A 23,617-nucleotide genomic window follows, 5' to 3' on the forward strand; every position below is an offset into this window, starting at 1 on the left:
TGTCCTATTATAGAGTTCTGAATAATAACCAGTGATAGTCTGTTTTCTAAGCAACAAACCTAGTCAGATATGAAGAAGTTCATTGCCAAAAATCTGGTCACAATATGATCAATTTTTTAACATGTGTATAATTTTGTTCTTACCCCAAGTAGTTGACAATATTAAATCATCCTACATATCACATAACATTGCAAAATATGTTCATATATAGTATGAGCACTGGCTTTGCTATTCAAATCAGAATGAAAGGTTAATACAATTTTTAAGTTTGGGGACCATCACAGTTGGTTTTGCAACTTATTCAATCAGATTCACTGACCCTAAGTTCCCACATGTATGAATTGCAAAATTGCTTGTCACATATTCATTAAATAGGCTTTCTGACATCTATGGAAAATATTTGAACAATATGAAGACCATTTATAAAACAAGGGAGTAGGTAGATGGCATACAGATTAGAGTACTGGTCCTGGAGTCAGGAATATTTGGCATTATGAGTTCAAATCTGACTTAAGATACTTACTAGTTGTGTGCTCATGAACACTTAACCCTATTGCCTCAGTTTCCTCATTGTAAAATTAGCTGGAGAATAAAATGGCAAACTACTCCAATTTGCCAAGAATACCCCAAATTGGAATCACAAAGAGTCAGATAGAAGTGAAAAATGACTGAACTAAACATTCATACTAGCACATAGAACACTGCTTCTGTAGAGGAATAAGCAGCAAGCAATATTTTCAATCATGGCAAATTCTAAAAGTAAAATAGCTACAAAATTATTTTTTTTATCAATCATATTGCTTTATTCCTTTCTCTCCCTCTGCTCTCACTAGTCCCAACTGCCCTTTACATTTTAGTTACTATTCCCATGCTCCATATTATTTCAGTGGCTCTTCCTCTCTGTGTTTTGCCTCTTGGGGTATCTTGCTAACCCCTGCTCCCAATTCTCTTATTTGTTCTACACCATTAATAGCCTTCTTTCTCTTAATGGTACAGAGCAGCATTCATCTAATTAAAGACATTAACAAGAACATTTGCTTCTGTATATAACAGATTCCCCACTATTGTTTCTCTCTGGAAATATCTATTGCAATGCAGTCTTATTTCTGATGTTTCTGATTTTAAGCTCCTTGAAGGAAGAATCCATGCCTTCCTCTGATTAAATTAAATTTTTCTAAAGTACCTGGATGATAGTCTGTTAGTGCTAATTAATGGTGATTATTTAATGTTTCTTATGACTGATTTATGATTGATAGATAAATAATAAAAAATCTAGCCAATTAATATTAAAATAACACCTTGGTGGTTTGATTTGTATAGAAATGAATATGTACATTAACTTAGAATTGTCATTTTTATTATATTGATTTGGCCTAACTGTGACCAATTGATATTTTACAAATTCTTTAGATCTGACTTTTTTTGTGTAAAAAGTGCTTTATAATTGTGTTCATATAATTCATGGGTTTGTCTTGGCTAGTAGACTGCCAAGTATTTATATTGTCTACAGTTATTTTAAATGTAATTTCTTTTTTCTATCTCTTGCTGCAAGGCTTTATTGGTAATATATACAACTCTAATGATTAATATGAGCATATTTTATATCCTGCAACTTTTCTAAAATTGTTGATTATTTCTAGTAGTATTTTAGTTGATTCCCTAGGATTCTCTAAGCATATCCTCATATATCTGCAAAGAGTAATAGTTTTGTTTCCTCATTGCCCATTCTAATTTTATCAGTTTCTATTTCTTATTGTTAAAGAAAACATTTCTAGAATAATATTAAATAATAATGATGATAAAAGGCATCCTTATTTCACCCCAATCATATTGGGAAGATTTCTAGCTTATCCCATTTAAGGATAATACTTGCTGACAATTTTAAACAGATATTTATTTTAAGATAAGTTCCATTCCTATGCTCACTAGTATTTTTTTAAATTTAAGACAATGGGTTTAAGTGACTTTCCTAAAGTCACATAGCTAGGCCATTATTAAGTATCTGAGGACAAATTTGAATTTGGAGTCCTCATGACTCCAAGGCCAGCGCTCTATTCACTGTACCACCTAGCTGCCCCACTCCCTAGTATTTTTAATAGGAATGGATTTTGTATTTTATCAAAAGAATTTCCTACATCTTTTAAGATAATCATATAATTTCTGTTTTTTAATAGTCAGTTATACTGATAGTTTTCCTAATATTGAACCAGTCTTGAATTCCTGGTATAAATTCCACCTGGTCATAGTATAGGATGCTGGTGACATTTTGCTGTAATCTCCTTAGTAATATTTAAAAATTTTGCATAAATATACCTTAAACAGTTTAGTCTATAGTTTTCTTTCTGTTTTCCTTTTTCCTCATTTATCTATCAGCAAGTTAAATTGTCTCTTCTGGATCTATTTACCAAGTCAGTCATTTTGCTAATGAAGTATTTTACATTTCCTTCTAATTTTTTTCATTCTCTAGAGGTTGTTTGACCAATTCATGTTTTCTCAAAGAGTCATTGACTTCCACTTGTCCAATTCTAATATTTAAGGAATTATTTTCTTCAGTTTTGAATCTCCTTTACCATTTATTTAATTCTTTTCAGTATAGCATTTTACTTTCAATTCACAAAATTTTCTTAACATAGTAAAATAAATAGATGATTATACAAAAACTGCAAATCTATGATGTATAACTTGCTACTCCCTTCAACTATACATTAGAGTTATTATCCAAACTCTTTTTCTTTTTTCTTCCATCCCCTGCCCTAGAGATAACTACCCTTAGACAAAACTGATATATTTTATATAATATGTGTGTGTATTCTATCCATAGTACTGTTCTTCAGTTCTTTCTCTACTCATAAATACCATCTTTCTTCAAATGTTCTTTATTTTTAATTTGTGTATCTAAAATTGTCAAAATGACTTAATTGCTCAAGGTTGTTCTTAAAATAATATTCCTGAACTGGAGGAACAGGATGAGGGAGGGACTTTTAGAGGTGAGTAAAGATTGAGATTAGGACTGGGGAGAAGGGATTGTGGAACACTAGGGAGATTGAGTGGGGGGGATGAGAAGGTGGGAGTGAACATAAGGCAACAGAGATAGGGCAAAAATAAAGAGACTGAGAAAGAAAATAATGAATTAAAAATAAGCAATAATAAATGACTGAATGTGAATTGGGTGATTGTCTCCTTGTGGTGACAAAGATCTGAAAATTGATGGATCCCCATCAATGAGGAACAACTGAACAAGTGGTGTCTGGTTGTGATGGAATACTATTGTGCTATAAAAAATGATGAGCTCAATGATCTTAGAAAAGCACGAAAAAAACCTTTCATAAAATGTTGAGGAATAAAGTGGCTTGTCCTGCTTTTTAAGGAGTTGTTTTCTTTTTCTGTTGACTCTTTTTTGATGATTCTGTTGCATAACTTTCATTCTCTCCTCCCAATTTTTCCTTCTTTCTCTCTTACTTGGTTTTTAAGTTCTTTCATGAGGATTTTTAAGACCTGAAACCAATTTATATTTAACTTTGAAGCTTCACATATAGATGTTTGAGATTGTTGTCTTCTTCTAAGTTTCTGTTTTGATCTTCCTTGAGATCATAGTAGCTTTCTATGGTTTGAGGGGTTTTTTTTGGTTATTTGTATGTTTTTTGCTTGTCTTCAACTTATTTCATGACTTTTTTTATTGCAATTTTATTTTATTTTCCAGTTACATGCCATGGTAGTTTTTCAACTTTCATCCATTTGCAAATTTATGATTTACTCATTTTTCTATCACCTTTGCTTTCCTCTCCACTCCCCATGGCACTGAATAGTCTGGTAAAAGGTGTATCTGTACATTTGTGTTTAGCATATTTACATATTAGTGATGTTGTGTAAGAGAAATCAGAACCAAGGGGAGAGAAAGAAAATCATGAGATAGGAAGGAAAAGCATAAGAGAAGTTTCATAAAGTAAGCATAGTAGATATTCAGATGCTGGGTTTTTTTCCTTGCATTGTTCATAGGAGGTCTCTCAGGGTTGTTCTTGATCTCTGAACTGTTGAGAGAAGCTGCATCCATTAAAGTCGATCAACTCACATTGTTACTCATGTGAACAATGTTCACTTGTTTCTGTTTCCTTCATTCAGCATCAGTTCTTTCCATATAATTCATTCCATGCTTCTTTAATGTTCAACCACTCATGATTTCATATTGTAGTACTCTAATATTCATATAACAAAACTTATTCATCCATTCCTCAATTGATGGGCACCCCTCAATCTCCAATTATTTACCACTACAACATATTTTTGCTGCTATAAATATTTTTTGAGCATGTCAGACTTTTCCTGTTTTTTTTTATTATTTCTTTTGGATATAGTTCTAGTATTGGTATTTATGGGTCAAAGGGTATGATCAGTTTTATTGCTCTTGGGGCATAGCTTCAGATTGGTCTCCAGAATATTTGGATAAGTTCAAAACTCTACCAGTGTATTAATGCCCCAGTTTTTCCATATCCTCTTCAACATCGATCATTTTCTTTTTTGCCATTTTAGCCAATCTGATAGGTGTGAGGTGGTACCTCATAGTTATTGTAATTTGCATTTCTCTAAGCAATATTGATTAGGAGTATTTTTCATATGACTATATATATATATGTACATATGTACACACACACACACACACACACACACACACATATATATATATATATATACATATATATATAACTTAAATTTCTTCATCTGAAAAACATGCTTATTTCATGACTTTTAAATTTGAACTCTACTCCTGGGGTAGAAGCAGAACAGTTCCAAGAGTCTTTCCAGGGAGCTAGTTAGTGGCTTTCTATTCCAGGGTTTCTGGGATTGGCAGCTTGCTTGCTGGGTCAGAACTGGAGGCCTCATAGCTGGCCCACTCTGTTGGCCTATTGAGCCAGGAATATGGGGCTTTGGTTGCTGAACTGTGATGAGTTTAGGAGCCCCCCACTGACTTGCCTAGATATCAGCTGTGCTGAATTTTTAACCCAATTGAGCAGACCTTTCCTGCAGTCCTTCTAAGTTATCTTGGGCTGGAAAAATTGTTCCACCCTTTTCTTTTGTGAGTTTGTCCCTACAGAATTAATTTTGAGGCATTATTTAAAGTAACTTTGGAGGGAAATTGGAGAGAGTTCAGGCAACTTCCTGAATTTTCATTGCCATCATGAGTTTACATCCCTATGACTTTCATTCTTCAGAGACTATTGTATCCTATGGCTTGATTACATGCAACCTCAGTCGAATAAAACTAAGATTATAAAGAAGAAACTTTGATTTCAGAGAGAAACTTGAAACTCATTTTAGCAGTTTCATGTATAATCTAAAGCTGACAGTAAAATTTGTCATTTTACTAATTATGACTTTTAGTCTCTTGACCTAAACCTATTTTTCTAGTCTCACTTATTTAGGCTTTTCTTGTCTCTGGTCTTAGTACTTATCCCATGGTCTGCCACTTTATCAGATCACTAGATACTCTCTTAAGATCCATTATTTCTCAAACTTCTTCCATCCTGAAAATAGTATTCTTATTCCTGGAGAATAATTAATAACACTTGTCTTCTTTACTCTTGGTCCTGTTTGGTCTTTTAAATATAACTGGAGAAAGCCATACATCCTCCATCACTTTATAACTTTATACTTATGGCAGATAACTTAGCCACCAGCTCCAAATTATGATTCTATGAACTAGTCATGCGACTAGAGAGGAGAAGTCATGAATATTTGGTAGCTTTCTTTTAATTATTAGTAGCCCTGTCATATCAAGGAGAAATTAAATGTCTTCCAAATTATTCCAATTGTGCAGATCAGGACCATAACTGATGATAAGAAAATTCATTAGACATATTCAAACTACTGTATAGACTCAGTTTGGGGAAATTTTGTAAAAGGATTTAATATTTCAGGTTCTGTAAAACTGGTATTTTTTTAATTCCATGGGAATGAGAATTAGTCAAATGAAAAATGCCTGTTGTGTTTTGTCAGTGTACAGTTGAAGTGAGTTAGATTAAAAAGAAATATGTTAATAAAGCAAACGATTGGGCCATAACCCAATTTATCTGTTTAATTTATCTATTTAATTTGTGGGCTTCTGACAAAAACTACTGCCAATTCCCAGTCTACCTCTTTCTTTGCCAAAAGTGTCACCCTCAATGCCATATTTCTATAGTGTTCTAGACAAATGCAATGTTCTGAGTTCCCATTCTTCTTTATATAATCATATTTTCATTATGTGAAAGAAGACAGCCTTATACAAATACTATTTTTAGCTACCAGCAATAATGAAACAGTCTGGACATTATTAATGATCTCAGCTGCTGCTTCATTAAAAAAAAAACCCTTGGCAATTTCCCTCTGATACTTGTCTTTTCATTCAGAATTTTTTTTTTCTGGAAACCTGTATAAGGCAGATCTTGTTGCTTAGAGTGTCAGCCTTTCTGTTGCTTTTATAATCAACTTAATTCTTCTACCAGTCTGCTTTTTTAAATTCATTTTTCCTCTTAGTGTAGTGAGTGTATAAATTAAATTGTTTATATTTTTAAGTTGTTTATAGCTATTTCTGATTATTTGTGATGTCTTTGGGATTTTCTTGGTAAAGATACTGAAGTGATTTTGCATGTCCTTCTCCAGTTCATTTTACAGATGAGGAAACAGAAGCAAACAGGTTTAAGAAGCTTGCCCAGAGTTAAACAGTTGATAAATGTCTAAGGAAAGATTTGAACTCACCCAGATGAGTCTTCCTGATTCCAGGACTAGTACTCTATCCACTGTGCCACCTAACTGCCCCATATTGACCATATACAGTATTTAAGTAAACTGATTGCTCTAAAATAACTGTTACTCTTAAATTACTTTTTACTCTATGCCAATAAATTTGATAATCTAAGTGAAATGGACATTTACAAAAAAAATAAGTTGCCCAGGTTAAATGAAGAGGAAATCAAATACCTAAATAACCCTATATCAGAAAAAGAAATTCAATAAGCCATTATTGAACTCCCTAAGAAAAAATCTCCAGGGTCAGATAAATTCACAAGTGAATTCTTTCAAACATTTAAGGAACAATTGGTTCCAATCCTATATAAACTCTTTGGAAAAATAGATGAAGATGGAACTGCCTAACTTTTTCTATGACACCAATATGGTGCTGATACTTAAACCAGGAAGACTTAAAACAGAGACAGAAAAGCTATAGACCTATCTCCCTGATGAATATAGATGCAAAAATGTTAATAAAATCTTATCAAAATGATTACAAAAGTTATCACTAGGATGATACATTATGATAAAGTAGGATTTATCCCAGGAATGAAGGGTTGGTTCAATATTAGGAAAACTGTTAGTATACTCAATTATATCAATAACAATCCTATCAGAAATTAAACTGATTATATCAATAGATGTTGAAAAAGCTTTTGACAAAATACAGCACCAATTCCTACTAAAAACACTAGAGAGCATAGGAATAAATGGACTGTTCCTTAGAATAATGAGCAGTATCTATCTGAAACCATCAACAAGCATTGTAAGCAATGGGGATAGGCTAGAGGAATTCCCAACAAGATTGAGAGTGAAACAAGAATGCTCATTATCACCACTACTTTTCAATAGTGTATTAGAATTGTTAGCTTCAACAGTAAGACAAGAAAAAAATTGAAGGAATTAGAATTGGGAAGGAAGAGACAAAACTCTCAGATGACATGATGGTATACATAGAAAATCCCCAAAAAATCATCTAAAAAACTATTAGAAATAATTAACAACTTTAGCAAAGTCACAGGATATAAAATAAACCCTCATAAATTCTCAACATCTCTCTCTCTCTCTCTCTCTCTCTCTCTCTCTATATATATATATATATATATATATATAGATATAGATATAGATATATAGATATAGATATAGATATAGATATAGATATAAATATAGATATAGATATATGGCTAGCAAGATGTGGCAGAGCTAGAAAAATAAATCCCTTTCAAAGTAACTTCAGACAATATAAAATACTTGGGAGTCTACCTGCCAAGGCAGACTCAGAAAGTTTTTGAAAACAATTACAAAACACTTCTCACACAAATAAAATTAGATTGAAGTAACTGGAAATATATCAACTGCTCATGGTTAGGCTGAGCTAATATGATAAAAATGACAATTCTGCAAAATTAAACTACTTTTTTTTGCCCTACTAATCATAATCCAAAAAAATTACTTTAATGAGTTAGAAAAAGTTGTAAGGAAATTCATATGGAGAAATAAAAAGTCAAGAATTTTCAGGAATTCAATGAAAAAAATGCAAAAGAAGGTAGTTTAGGCCTACCTGATCTAAAATTAAATTATAAATTGTCAGTCATCAAAACTATCTAGTATTGGCTAAGAAAGAGAGTGGTAGATCAGTAGAATAGAGACTAGGTGCAATAGCAGGAAGTGATTATAGTAATCTGCTGTTTGAGAAACCCAAAGAGTTCAGCTATTGGGATAAAAACTCTCTCTTCAATAAAAACTGTGGGGAAAATTGGAAGTTAGTATGGCAGAGACTTGGATTAGACCAACACCTCACACCCTATACCAAGATAAGATCAAAATGAATACAGGATTTAGACATAAAAAAATACAATGTTATAAGCAAACTAGGAGATCAAGGAATAATTTACTTTTCAGATCTATGGAAAGGGAAGCAGTTTATGACCAAGGAAGAGATGGAGAACATCATTCAAAACAAACTAGATAATTTTGATTACATTAAATATAAAAGCTTTTGCAGACAAAACCACTATAACCAAGAGCAAAAGAAATGTACTAAACTGGGAAACAATCTTTACAACTAATGTTTCTGACAAAGGACTCATTTCGAAAATATACAGAGAACTGAGCCATATTAAAAAAAATGCCATTCCCCAATTGACAAATGGTCAAAGGATATACAAAGGCAATTTACAGATGAGGAAATCAAAGAAATCCATAGTCATATGAAAAAATTGCTCTAAATCACTACTTATTAGATAAATACAAATTAAAGCATCTCTGAGGTACCAACTCACACCTCTCAGACTGGCTAATATGATCAGAAAGGACAATGACCAATGTTGGAAGGGTTGTGAGAAGTCTGGGACACTAATACATTGTTGGTGGAGCTGTGAACTCATCCAACCTTTCTGGAGAGCAATTTGGAATTATGCCCAAAGGCAACAAAAATGTGCATACCCTTTGATCCAGCAATACCACTACTAAGTCTATACCCTGAAATGATTATGAAAAAGGGTAAAAACATCACTTGTACAAAAATATTCATACCAGCCCTGTTTGTAGTAGCAAAGAATTGGAAATTGAGTGAATGTCCATCAATTGGGGAATGGTATATGTATGTAATGGAATACTATTGTTCTATTAGAAACCAGGAGGGATGGGAATTCAGGGAAGCCTGGAAGGATTTGCATGAACTGACACTGAGTGAGATGAGCCAAATCAGAAGAACGTTATACACCCTAACAGCCATATGATGGTGATGATTAACCTTAATGGATTTGCTCATTCCATCAGTGCAATAATCAGGCAAAATTATGGGATATCTGTGCTGGAGAATACCATCTGTATCCAGAGATACTGTGGAGTTTGAACAAAGACCGAAGACTGTTACCTTTAATTTGGGGGGGGGGGTTTGCAAGGCAAATGGGGTTAAGTGGCTTGCCCAAGGCTACACAGCTAGGTAATTATTAAGTGTCTGAGACTGGATTTGAATCCAGGTACTCCTGACTCCAGGGCTGGTGCTTTATCCACTGTGCTACCTAGCCACCCCATTGTTACCTTTAATTTTAAAAAAAAGTTATTTTGTTATGTAATTTTGCTATCTCTTATACTTTATTTTTCTTCCTTAAGGATATGATTTCTCTCTCATCACATTCTATTTAGATCAATGCATACCATGGAAACAAAGTAAAGACTAACAGATTGTCTTCTGTGGGGGGGCAGGGGGGGAATTGAGATTAAAGGGGAAATTGTAAAATTCAAAATAAATAAATTAAAAAATAAAAATAAATCAAAAATTACTTTTTGAACATAATCATACAAATATGTATTATTGTACATCTTGAAGTTTCAAACACCTTCAAGTTAATGACCTAGACTTATCTTCTATCTTAGATGCATCCCTTATTTACCTGAAGAAGAATTTATCATTGTAGACTCATTTAATACTGAGCCTTAATCCAAGCAATAAGTGCTCTACATATTCTGCATATCCAAAATGAGAAGAAACAAAGGCATGCATATGACTTCCTTAGGTTCTTTCCCTAGAATTAGTATCCTAGGGAAGACCTATAGTAACATCCAAATAATCTCCTAGAGATCCTGAAAGTACAGCCATACTCAGTCTTAAAACACTGAGAAGATATACTTCAGATTTAGGGACCTAAAGTGAATTAAACCTTCTATAAAACTTCCTGATGATCATTAGTTTCAATTAACAGTGAGAAACAATCTTCTTAATCCTCTTTAAATCACCCATTATCAATTAACCTTTATGTGCATATTGGTAGCTCAACTCAACTCACATGTGAATGGTCCCTTTTCCAAATTAAGATTAAGTGAACAGATGTTACTTCCTCTATGTCCTTGGGACTTCAAGCACTGCAGCTTCTAGAGTTGTGTAGTCATATTTCACACATAACTAGTCTCAAATAAATACATAAACTTACATTTAATAAACCATCTCAAAGGATATATTTCTCATGTTTATTGAGAACATTATCTCCTTTCCACATTTATCTTTTTTCAGGATCAAGTCTATTTATTATTCACTGACTGCATATAGTCAGATATAGCCATTGGTAGCTAAATAGGCCATAATCTAGATTTAGGATAGTATGTCTGATATTTGAGGTCTTTGAGATTTCTATAGAAGTAACAAACCAAATGATTCTAAAAGCATTTATTAAACATTTTACTTAACAAAATGGGAGATATTTTCATTGAGATATCAAGGTGTGCATGAGACAAGTAAGGGAAGAACAGAATATTTTCTCAACTTAACCAGTGTAAGGTATTCAGACCTTGGAGGAAACCAGCTTTAGTATATAGCAAGAGGGAACACATCAATGACTAAGTCAAAAGAACTCACTTCTTAATATTGATATTCTGCCAGATTCATGTCATTCCTCCAAAACTGCTGCCAGCACACCTGGATTGTCATCAATTTTTGAGGAGTATTACAATATAGCAGATAAACAAGTAGGTGGCACAGTGGATAGAGTTCAGAGTTCAAAATTGGGAAGTCTCACCTTCCTGAATTCAAATCTGGCCTCAGACACGTATGAGCTATGTGACCTTAGGCAAGTCACTTAACCCTATTTGCTTCAGTGTCCTTATCTATAAAACAAGTTGGAAAAGGAAATTGCAAACTACTGTAGTATCTTTGTCAAAGGAGCTCCATATTGAATCGTGAAGAATTGTACATGATTGAAACAGAGTTATGTGCTATTATCTCATTTAATCCTCACAATAACCCTGAGAGATAGGTAATATTGTTATCTTCATCTTAGAATTGAAGAAATAGTGAAATGATTTGAAAAGATTAAATATATAGTTAGTGTCTGATGCTAGATTTGAACTCATCTTTTTTTAAAGTGATTATTTCTTTTCCAAATCCCTCCCCCTCCTCAAAACAATAAGCAATTTGATGTAGGTTAGTCATGCACAATCATATTAAACATATTTCCATATTAGTCATATTGTAAAAGAAAAATCAGAAGAAAAGGGAAAAATAACAAGAAAGAAAAAAAAATGCCATATTTGATCTGCATTCAGATTCCATAGCTTCTTCTCTAGATGTGGATGGCATTTCCCATCACAAGTCTTTTAGAATTGTCTTTGATCACTATTTTCCTGAGAAGAGCTAAGTCTGTCATAGTTGATCACCACACAATATTCCTGCTGCTATGATAATGTTCTCTGGTTCTGCTCACTTCACTGAATATCAGTTCATAAGTCTTTCCAGGTTTCTAATGAAATCTTCATGCTTATTATTCTTATAGAACAATAGTTTTCCATTACATTTATACATCACAACCTATTAGCCATTCCCTTGTAAAGGGAATGTAAAGTTGACATCCCCTCAGCTTCCAATTCTTTGCCACCACAAAAAGAGCTGCTATAAAAATTTTTGTACATCTGGCTCTTCCCCCCTTTTATAATCTCTTTGGTATACAGACCCAGTAGTGACATTGTTGGGTCAAGGGGTATGAACAGGTTTAGCTCTTTTCCCTTAGTTCCAAATTGTACTCCAGAATGGTTAAATCATGAACTCAGGTCTTCTTGACTCCATGCTCAGGGCCCTATCTATGGTGTTACCTAGTTGTGGCAGAAAAGAGGCAAGGTGAGAGAGCCAGGTAAGAGGAATGGATTTAGACATTTTGGCAGTGTTTTTTTTTTTCCTGGGATGATATGACAAGAGTGGAAAGAAATAATACTGAAGGATGTAACTAAACCTCTTTGTCACTGGATGAGAAAAGACTAAAGAGATTAGTAATATGGGCAGGTAGGTGAAATAGTGTATAGTGTTATGCCTGTATTTAAGAAGGTCAGTTCAAAAAATGGCCTCAGAGAGTTAGTAGCTATGAGACTTTGGTAAAGTCCCACAGTTACTATGTATTTTTCCTGATTTCTTGAGCTGTAAAAGAGAGATAATAGTATCATCAGCCTTGCAAGGATATTGTGTGGATCAGATGAGATAATACTTGCTTATCTATATAGCACAGAGCAAGACAAACAGTAAGTACTGTTTTATTAGTGTGTGTGTGTGTGTGTGTGTGTGTCCGTGTGTAAAACAAAATCCTAACTATTATTACTGCTAGCAATAATGATGATAATCTTTTCATTTGGGGATAGCCCATTTTCTTCCAAAGAATCTTTCTTCCTTTAAACATGGCCCCAAAAGATACACCATCCATTTTCAGAAAATACATTTTCAAGTCAACTTAACATTTATTGAACATCTATCTCATGTGAAATGGAGGTTAGACAATGAATACAAGAGACATTGGTGTTAAAGGAAAATTAATATTTGAGGAGATTGAAGGAAAGGAACTTGTCAAAGAATCATAATCTCAGAATCTCATTTGACCAAATCCTTAGAGACCATGTAACCAAGTTGATTATCATCATAAGAATTCTCTTCACAATATTGCTTTATCTTTCCTGAAGTGGGTACTCATTACTTCTGAAGAGAGCACATTCCAAATTTTGGATAGCTCTTATTATTAGAGTTTTTCCTCATATAATGACTAAATCTATCTCTTCTTACTTCTACCCTCTGCTCCAATTCTGTCCTCTGGGAGATAATTGTGACAGCATCTCTAGAAATGGACTATTTGAAATTTATGATAAAAAAATAGCAACTGCTATAATATTAAAACAAACTATTAAGGAAAATTGTCCTGAAATTCTAGAACAAGAAGGGAAAGTATAAATTTTAAAAATCCATTTATTATCACCTGAATAAAGATTCTATGAAGAAAACTTATTAAAATACCATAGCCACCTTCAAAATTCCCAGATTAAAGAGAAAATGTTCTAAACAAAAACAAGTTTAAATACTGCAGAAAAACAATCAGGATTTTATAAGATCTAGAAGTTTCTATGTTAAAAAGATAATAAATTTTGGAACATTGTATTTCAGAGAGCAAAGGAGCTATGGTGCATCCATGAATAACTTATTCAAATTAGTTGACTATAATGCTGAATGCAAATATATATATATGTATATATATTTGATGATATATATATTTGATGTCTTGAAAGTCTTTCAGGTATTTGTAACAAAGAAGATCAGAACTCAATGGAAAATTTAATCTTAAAGATGCAGAAAAATATAAGAAAATAATTAAAATGAAATTATAAGAACCTGCCAAAGGTCAAACTATTTTCTAATGATATTTGAAAATGTTGTCAGTATTCTTAAAACCGTCATCATTAGTAAGATAGTTTGAAAGAAGATTGAGTAGGAAGAGGCAAAAAGGAGCCAATTAGCTCATAAAAACAGGGCATGAAAGGAACTAATTCAGAGAAGATGGGGCAGGATGTGGAAGACTGGTAATGTTGGAACCTCACTTTCATTTGGGAAGAAGAGGAAACAAAGAACTCATCTGAAATGGTTTAGAAGTCTTCCAAAGTTGGAGAGAGACAAGAATACCGGGGAGGAATTTTAAAAGGGTTGCCAAATAAGATTAGGAGGTTAGGGGAGAAGATAAGGGAGGGAATTTTTGAGGGATAGGTAAAATAAGGAATAAGAGGAAGAGGAAAAGATAAGATAGAAGGGATAGGTTAAAAAGAGGCCAAAGGAAAAATAAACAAAAATAAGATGGAGAGAAATTCACAAAGAATTATTGGAACTTTATCAAATATATTAAAATTCAAGTCATTTCTCAATTGATAAATGATCAAAGATATGAATAGGCAGTTTTCCAGTGAAGAAATCAAAACAACTTATAATCATATAAAAATTTTCTAAAGCACTATTGATTAGAGAAATGCAGATTAAAACAATGTGAGTTATTATTTTATACCTACTAGATTGGTTAAAATGATAGAAGGGTGAAGTGACAAATGTTGAAGAGGAAGTAGAACAATTCAAACACTAATTTGTTGTTTGTGGATTTGTAAAATGAGTCAGTCATTTTGAAGAGCAATCTGAAATTAAATCTAAAGAATTATTAAATTTCCCATATCATTTGATTCAGCAATGCCTTTACTAGGTCTATTTCCAAAGACAATTAGGGAAAAATAAAAAGATGTATATATGTTTATAGCGGCTCTTTTTGTGGTGGCAAAGAGATAGACATTTCAGATATTCTCTAGCAAGAAATAATGAAGAGTTAAGTGAATAGAACCAAGGGAACATTGCACATAGTAACAATAATTGTTTAGGGAATGACTTTGGGCAGATAAGCTGTTTTTTTCTATTACAAATACCTTAATTTAACTATGAAGGACATATGAAGAAAAGGCACTATTTGCATCAAGAGAAAAAACTGGGGAGGCAACTAGGTGGTACAGTGGATAAAGTACCTTCCCTGGAGTTTAGGGGGACCTGAATTCAAATTAGACCTCAGTCACTTAATAATTACCTACCTGTGTGACCTTGGGCAAGTCACTTAATCCTGTTGTCTTAAAGAAATAAATTTTTTTTAAAAAAGAAAAAACTGACAGAAGTATGTATAGAATGATTTTACATATATATACACATATACATCTATATGTATTTATGTGTATATGTATATCTATTTACATCTATCTAGTTATATTTATAACTATCCATCTATCTAATATATATTTATGTCTAATGATAACTATCTCTAAGGAAGGGAGGCAAGGAAAAAAACAATTTACAGAATAATTATGTTGTATATTTGAAAGGAAAAGCAAATTGTGCATAGGAGATTTGAAGTTTTATGCACTAAACTTAGTTTTTCCATATATTAAAAGTAAAATTTTTATTTGTGAGAGAAATTTTTTAAAAAGAAATGGTGCTATGAGAAGGAAGAGCCCATTTGAATGAAAGCTAATGATTTGTTTTCAAACGTGTTAGATTTTCTCAAATATTGACTTTTATATAGTTCTTTGGATTGAAAATTGGAATTTAACACAGCTGTCAGTCATTGTTCTTAAAGTATATTTTTCCTCATAATCCTTATTGCAGTCATCCTTCTGCTGAAAGACTTATTCAGGCCACCTTGTTTTAAAGACTAAAGGCTACTTTATCAAACTCAATTTGAAATTTGTTGGTCAGTTTACCTGCCTCTGCCTATTATAGACACACCAGTTTCTTTTCATAAATCTTGACTGAATATTTTACAATTTAGTACAAAAATCTTCCCATACTTCAAGAAACTTCAAGAAATTTAACAACTCTTCCAAATACTTAGCTAGCTTTGTCTCCCTGTGTGTGTGCCTGTCTCTTTCCTTTTCTCTCAGGATTCTCAGGTATTGGAAAAATGACACTGTCTAGATGCAGCCACCAAAAAAAGGTTACAGCAACAAAAACATGATGAAGTCAGTGTTTCTATAATTATTATGATTAGCCAAGAGATATTTAGAAGGACAAGCAAAATATTTAACTAACTTAATAGGAAGACAATGTATTAAGAGAGGGCATTGTGTTGTACCAAGGAAACATTATCTTATTTGATGCTTACCATAACCCTCAAATAACCAACCAATGTCATTATTATCTTTATTTTACTATTGAGGAAACTGAGGCAGTAAGAGATTAAATGATATGTCCAAAGTCACATGGCTAATATGTGACCAAGTTATGATTTGAACTTGTCTTATTGATTCCAATGCCAACCTCCAAACCACTATGTGCCTAACTATTAAGGAATGAAAACTTTATTTGGAGGCAGAAGATCTGGATTCAGTCCTCAATGAATTTGGTCAAGTTATATGAGCTTTCTGAACTTCAATTTCATCAGCTATGTAGTAGGAATGATACTATTTTACTACCTGCTTTGCTGAAAAAGCAAATGTGAGAATGCTTAAATCTATATCAACCATAAACAGTGCTAAGCCATTATAACTCTTATGCCCAATTTATTAATGAGAGGTTTTTTCTGTAATTGTTGCCAAATTCTTTATTACAATAGTAATATGTACCCATCATTTTTAGCAAGGCTCTGAATTCTAAAATTTCCCCCCCTTTCCTCCCCCCCCAACAGAAGGCTGTCTCACAGTCTCTACATGGTTTCCATGCCATACACTGATGTAAATTGAATGTTAAAAGAGTAAACATAAACCCTCTCCCCCAAAGAAGATGGGAAATCTCAAGAATAGAGAGGGAGAGAAAAAACTGTACTTTAGTCTATGTTCAGATTTCAATGGCTCTGTCTCTGGGGTGAGTTGCTTTCTTTATCATAAGTCCACCAAAGAAGTTGATTCAATATTTTTCCCTCAGTGGCTATTACTAGCTGTACCTCCTCTCTATTTCTCCCCACTCTCATTTATTTTTTTCTCTCTCTCCTTTCATCCTGGCCCTGTCCAAAAGTGTGTTGCATCTGAGTAACCTCTCCCTCTATCTTCCCTCTCTTCTATCACCTATTCCCCCCTTCCCTCCCCCCCATTCCCCCTCATCTTTCCTCCCATCCTTCTCCAGGGCAAGACAGATTTCCTCATCCTATTAAGTGTGTATTTCATTTCCTGCATGAGCCATTTCCGATGAGAATGAAGGCTCACTCATTCCCTCTTGCCTTCCCCCCCAATTCCATTAGAAAGCTTTTTCTTGACTCTTGTGAAATCTCTCAGCTTCTTCTTCATCTCCTTTTCCTTCCTCCCAGTACTTTCCCCCATCACCCATTGACCCCATCCCTTTACCACATCATACCATTATATTCTGCTCCTTCCTATGTCCTGTCTATAAATACTCCTTCTAACCACTCTTATAAAAGAGAAAGTTCATATGAGGTATCCTGCACCAGAGAGATGGTAAGGGAAGTCTGCAGAGATTTCTGTGCTCTCCCTGGGGTAGGACCCTGTTGTTGGCCTACACTCATATTGCAGTTTGGGCTTCCATACTAAATAACCAAGCTGGATTTTTCCTTATAGCACCAGGGCAGAGGGCAGTGCTGTGGTCATCTACATATCAAAGCACAGACTAGACAGCATAATACCTTAACACCAAAGCCTTGGAAGTGCTGTAAATTAGTCTTGGGCTGAGGAAATGAGTAAACAACAGAAAAAGAAGAATCTGGAAATAGAGAATTACTTTAGTCCCATGGAAGATCAAAACACATACTCATATGATGATAAAATTGAACCTTCCTTATCCAAAATCTCCAAGAGAAACAGGAAATGGACTCAGACTATGGATGAGCTCAAAAAAGACTTTGAAAAGCAATTAAGGGAGGTAGAGGAAAAATTGAAAGGAGAAATGAAAGCGATGCAGAAATATCATGAAAACCAAAGCAAAAACTTGGTGAAAGTATATACAAAAAATACTGAAGAAAATAATGTATTAAAAACCAGTTTAGGCCTAATGGAAAAAGCAAAACAGGCAAAAGAGGAGAATACCTTAAAAAAACAGAACTGGCTAGCTGGAAAAGGAGATAAACAAAGCTCTCTGAAGAAAATAACTCTTTCAAATGCAAAAATGGAACTAAAGGAAGCTGGTGACTGTAAGAAATCAGGAAGAAATAAAACTCTTCCAAAAAAAAGCCAAAAATTAGAAGAAAATGTGAAATATCTCATTGGAAAAACAACCAACATCAAAAACAGATCCAGAAGAAATAATTTAAAAATTATTGGGCTATCTGAAACCCATGACCAGGAGAAGAGTCTAGATTTCATTTTTCAAGAAATAATACAGCAAAATTGCCCTGAGATCCTAGAAGCTAAGGGTAAAATTGAAATCAAGAGAATTCACCGGTCACCCCCTGAAAGCGATCCCAAAAGAAAAACTTCCAGGAATATTATAGCCAAATTCCAAAACTCCCAAATCAAAGAGAAAATTCTAAAAGCTGCCAGAAACAGACAATTCAACTACCAAGGCTCCACAGTCAGGATTACACAGGATCTGGCAGCAACTACATTGAGGGCTCATAGAGATTGGAATATGATATTCCAGAAGGCAAAGGATCTTAGTTTACAACCAAGAATCAACTACCCAGCAAAACTGAACATCCTCTTTCAGGGGAAAAGATGGACTTTCAATGAATCAGGGGACTTTTAAACTTTCCTATCGAGATGACCAGAGCTGAACAAAAAGTTTAATCTCCAAGCACAGGACACTGGTGAACCATAGAGGGAGTGGAAGAGAGGGACTAACTATGAGGAACTTGATGATGTTGAACTGTTTGTATTCCTGCATAGGAAGAAGATATTGATAGCTCATATGATCCTATGAGTCTTAATCTGAAGTACATTCTTAGTAGAATCATTTCAATGGGTATTTTTCACTTGACTTACTGAGCTAGGCATCCTATTCAAGTTAATGGTATACTACCTGGTCAGAATCCAGGTTACTGAATGTAGGATCTTTCATAAGTAATGAAGGAAAATTGATATCTCAGTGGCATTTAAACACAGCCATGGGTTCAAAAATACTGTTAATCTTTTTCATGAACTTACAGGCATAATAAAATCAGATTGCCTGCCTTCTTAGTGAGGAGGGGAGGACTGGAGGAAGAGAGAGAATTTAGAACTCAACTTTTAAAAATGGCTAATTTTTTTTAAAAAGCTATTTAATGGAGTCCAAGATGTAAAAGTTCTGAGATGATGAACTGTGTTTTTGACATGTAAAAAATATTCTAAGTACAAAGTACAAAGTGCATCATCTCCAGAAGATGTTACTGAGATTTTTTTTGATACCATGATAATAAACATCCTCTACTAAGGTATGAAGTGGTTGCTATCTGAATTGGCAAAGGATGCATTCATACAAAAGAAATAATAGGTATTTTAATTACAGGTGTAACCCCAACTTTAATAACCCTTTCCATTGAGAGGATGGATAATTTCCTACACTTTTAAGAGAGAATAAAATCTTGAGAGAGAGAGAGACTGTTAGAGTTAATCATTGTGGCAAGAGAGAAAAGACTAAGTGATAAGTATCAGAAAGACTGAAGAGACATTTTAGAAGAGCTGTTAAACTTTTATCTTATGCAGAAGGTATCTTGAAGAGAATGTTTTACAGACTCAATTGCTATCCTGAGAGAATTGTGTTTATAGTTAGTTGATGAAGTGTCATCGGATGATTAGAGATGATTCAGGTTGTGATCTTTCTCAAAGAATATCCATTTAAAAATTATTCACATGCCTTTTATTGTATGTTATGCTGTCAATAAATATGTACCATGTAAAATTGATGTTTGTCCAAATCTATGAGACTGAGACCAGGGAGAGACAGAAAAAGAGGAGGAGATTGGGAGAGGGAAAGAGGGTTGTGGGAAGAGAGAGACAGAGACAGATAGTGAGAGACCCAGAGACAGAGGTAAAGACAGAGAAGAGAGAATTAAAAGGATTGAGAAAGAGGAGAGAGGGAGAAGACAGAGATGGACAGAGATAGGAGAGGAAGAGAAAGGGAAAAGAGAGTGAGAGAAGAGAGAGGGGGAGGGAAAGAGGGGAGAGGGAGTGATAAGGGAGAAAAAGAGAGAGAAAAAGCAATGGTTACAGAAAAAAACATTTCTCTGGTTGAATAATAAATCAGAGTAGTAGCTCACAGATTATTAAGAGATAAATCTATTTAATTCTACTCAGTTCATGAGGAAATAGCAGAACATATCACTTAGAACTCAAGGAAAGAATGAATAACGAAATGAACCAATATCAGTTAAAGAGACAGCCAATTATATGACAATTTGGTTAAAAATGATATTTGTGTTAACTAAGTCCATGGGACCAATTATAATTCAAGTTTACAATTAGCTTTTCATTAAGGCATGACATTCTGACTTTTGGCTGGCCCCCAGACAAACTGTTAAATGTTTGGGATCCACCCAAGCAGTCTAATCAACTCCAGACACAGCAATCAAGGAAGGAAGGGTAGGTTCTCTACTAACAAAGATATGCAGTTGCTGATAGGAAGGATGTGTTGGAACTTCCTCTTTTTCCCCACCTACACACACACACACACACACACACACACACACACACACACACACACACACACTACAACATACCACTGCCACCACTACCATACATAAAGATGTTAAAATAAAGGAAGGAAAAAATGTAATTGGTGATCTGAAGATTAATAAAGCAAATGCAAACCTGGGAAATATTCATGTATAAATGTTGCCACTTTAAAAGTCAACATATAGTAGATAGAGAACAGTAGATAGAGTCAGGAACATCTGTACTTAAGTTTCTTCCCAGGAAAGAGGAGACCTTGGGCAAGTCAATTAATGTCAAGTGTCTCAGACAACTTTTTAAGACCATAATTTAAAGTAAAGCAGTCAATCTGTTCTGATAGAGGGTATTTTCTCCTGAACTCTTATACTAATAGTTCTGGTCCACACACATTCATATATACATATGTCTATATAATTATTTTACACTTGCACCATTTCACTCTGATATTTTAAGATAGTAAAGCCAATCATAGAAATTATGTCATTCCCTCCCAACTATACCTCAGATAGTTGGTCTTACCTACATAGTGTAGTTCTTCCCAACATTCTGGTTCATCAGATCAGATGAGAAATCATGGTCCACATCAGAAGAATGGCTTATTGTTATGTTTTTGTTTTTTATTTTCCAAGAGGACCAAAGTCATTACAAGGTGATATCTTGACCTGTGGCTAATATTGGATTTAAGTGGAGCAGAAGTGCACAAAGCCATTAGCCTGACTCTCTCTTCCAGAGTCATTGAAGTCCAGTGGCAGGACAAAAGTCAAGATGACCAGAGATGGCCTAGAATACAGTGGATGACCTTGGTAAAAGCTCCACGAAACTTGATTCTATCCCTTTTGTGACCATTGGGGAAATCTTTACATGCTTGAGGTTGAAACCCTGCTAAAACTCAGTTATCTTCATTGTGGTTTAGTCCATCTGGCAAGACAGTTTTACCAGGGTGTGTGGCCACAGAATATTCTAGTGTCTCTTGGAGCCATGGGTAAGGGTTGAGTGAGTTAGGTGAACAAAAACAGTAGATGAGTAGCCTTGAAAAAGGATCAGAAAGATCTCACACTAGAGATGCTAGTCCTTCTGAACACCCCACATAACTCCCAAATAACATGAGAGGGGAAGCATTTCATCTGAATCTTGGTTAAGCTAAGCTCTTTTTTACATGGTCTATTGTATTCTGGTGATACTCTCAAGCCATCCTACAAGGAGACAATCTTTGTTCCTTCTTTTATAGTTTAGAGAACTAATTCCATCATAAATAACAATCCTGGCTGTTTCACCCCTGAAGTCACCAAGATGTGGTAGAATATCCAAAGTCTGACCCAAATCAGACAAGTAACTTCCTGGCCCTCAATTTCTACATCTAGAAAATGACCTAATGGCACTAACTTGTACCTGTTTCACCTTCACTGAAAGTCCTCTATTACTTCATTGTTGTGTAAAGGTGCTGAAACTTGAAAGTTCTATCACTCTAAAAGACTTTGAGTCTAAATCTGGACTATAGAATCATAAGTTATAAACCTAGCTAAATTTAGCAAGGTCCACCATTGGGTTATTGGTTAGTAGCTGTAGGAAGGAGAGGAATTTTGTTCAAGTATAATAGGTCATGAATACCACCAGCTAAAATGTAGTTGGGTTATGACTTTCATCAATAGAGCATGTAGTCCATATGATAAAGTCATCAATCCTTCAAAGATCAGTTTATCTATCTATCTTTAAGTACTGCCATGAGGCAGGAAAGAACTTGGGAAACTTGGAAATATTTTGTAAATTCTGTGTGCCCCTAGGTATGTTATTGTAATCATTATTGTCTTTATCATCATCCAAACCTTCCTTGCTTACATCTTAGTGAACATTAAATGAGATAATATATATCTAATGTGTTGCCTTTGAGTGCTATAAATACATAAGTTATCCATAGTTTTGCTATTATTGACAGATTTGACAGACTGACAGAGTTCATAAAGCTCTCACGTTAGCAGTGCAAGTCCTTCTTAGTACCCCATATGTCCCATACCTGGGATAGATTAGCAAATAACAAAAGGAGAGGAAAATAATTGGGGCAGTTAGGTAGAACAAATGGACAAAATGTTGAACTTGTAGGTATGAAAACCAAGGTTCAAATCCCACTTTTGACACATTATTAGCTTTGTGATTCTGGACAATCATTTAACCTGTCTCCTTCACTTTCTTAAGCTATAAAATAGGGATAATGATGATAATAATAATAATACTTACCTCACAGGGATGTCATAAGAATCAAATAGATTAATACAATAAAGTATTTTATAAACACCTATCATACTCATTTCTTTTGGTTTGGTTGTTTGCAAAGCAATGGTGTTAAGTAACTTGCCCAAGGTTATACAGGTAATTATTGTTAAGTGTCTGAGGCCAGATTTGAACTTAGTTCTTCCTAACTCCAGGGTCAGTGCACTATCTCTGTGCCACCTAGCTGCCCCTTACTCATTTCTTAAAAAGAATATTTTAAGAGATGTAAATATTAGACTCTTTTATTTTTTATCCTTCATTTTGAAGATCAATATTATCACAGAGTTATGATCTTGACTTGTTTGTAAATTAGATTTAAGTGAAGTAGAGATGAATGAAGTCATCAACCCCAATCTCTCAAGAGTAATTAAAGTCTAGTCAGTAGCAGGACAAAAGCCAAAGTGACTGGTGATAACCCATGATGCAGTGGATGACTTTGTAGTCTTCTATGTCTTACCAAGCTCTAAGTGTTCCACCACACCTGCTTCAGGCACCTTCATGATCTCTGGAACAAATTGTCCTCAATTTTCCATCTCACTAGAGGAAGTCTTCACATGTCTGGGATAGATATTGCTTAACTCATTGATGTGCTTTTGGCTCATAAGTTACCCTCAATCTTTCTGCTAAGAAGGTTGTACTGGGGTGTAACCACTTTGCATGCTACAGCTTCTAGGAGTCACAGGTAAGAACTGGGAAAGAGGCTTGGCAAGCTCTCACACCAAAGATACTA

The sequence above is a fragment of the Macrotis lagotis genome, chromosome 1, assembly GCF_037893015.1.
Source record: "Macrotis lagotis isolate mMagLag1 chromosome 1, bilby.v1.9.chrom.fasta, whole genome shotgun sequence".
In the NCBI taxonomy this organism is placed as follows: Eukaryota; Metazoa; Chordata; class Mammalia; order Peramelemorphia; family Peramelidae; genus Macrotis; species Macrotis lagotis.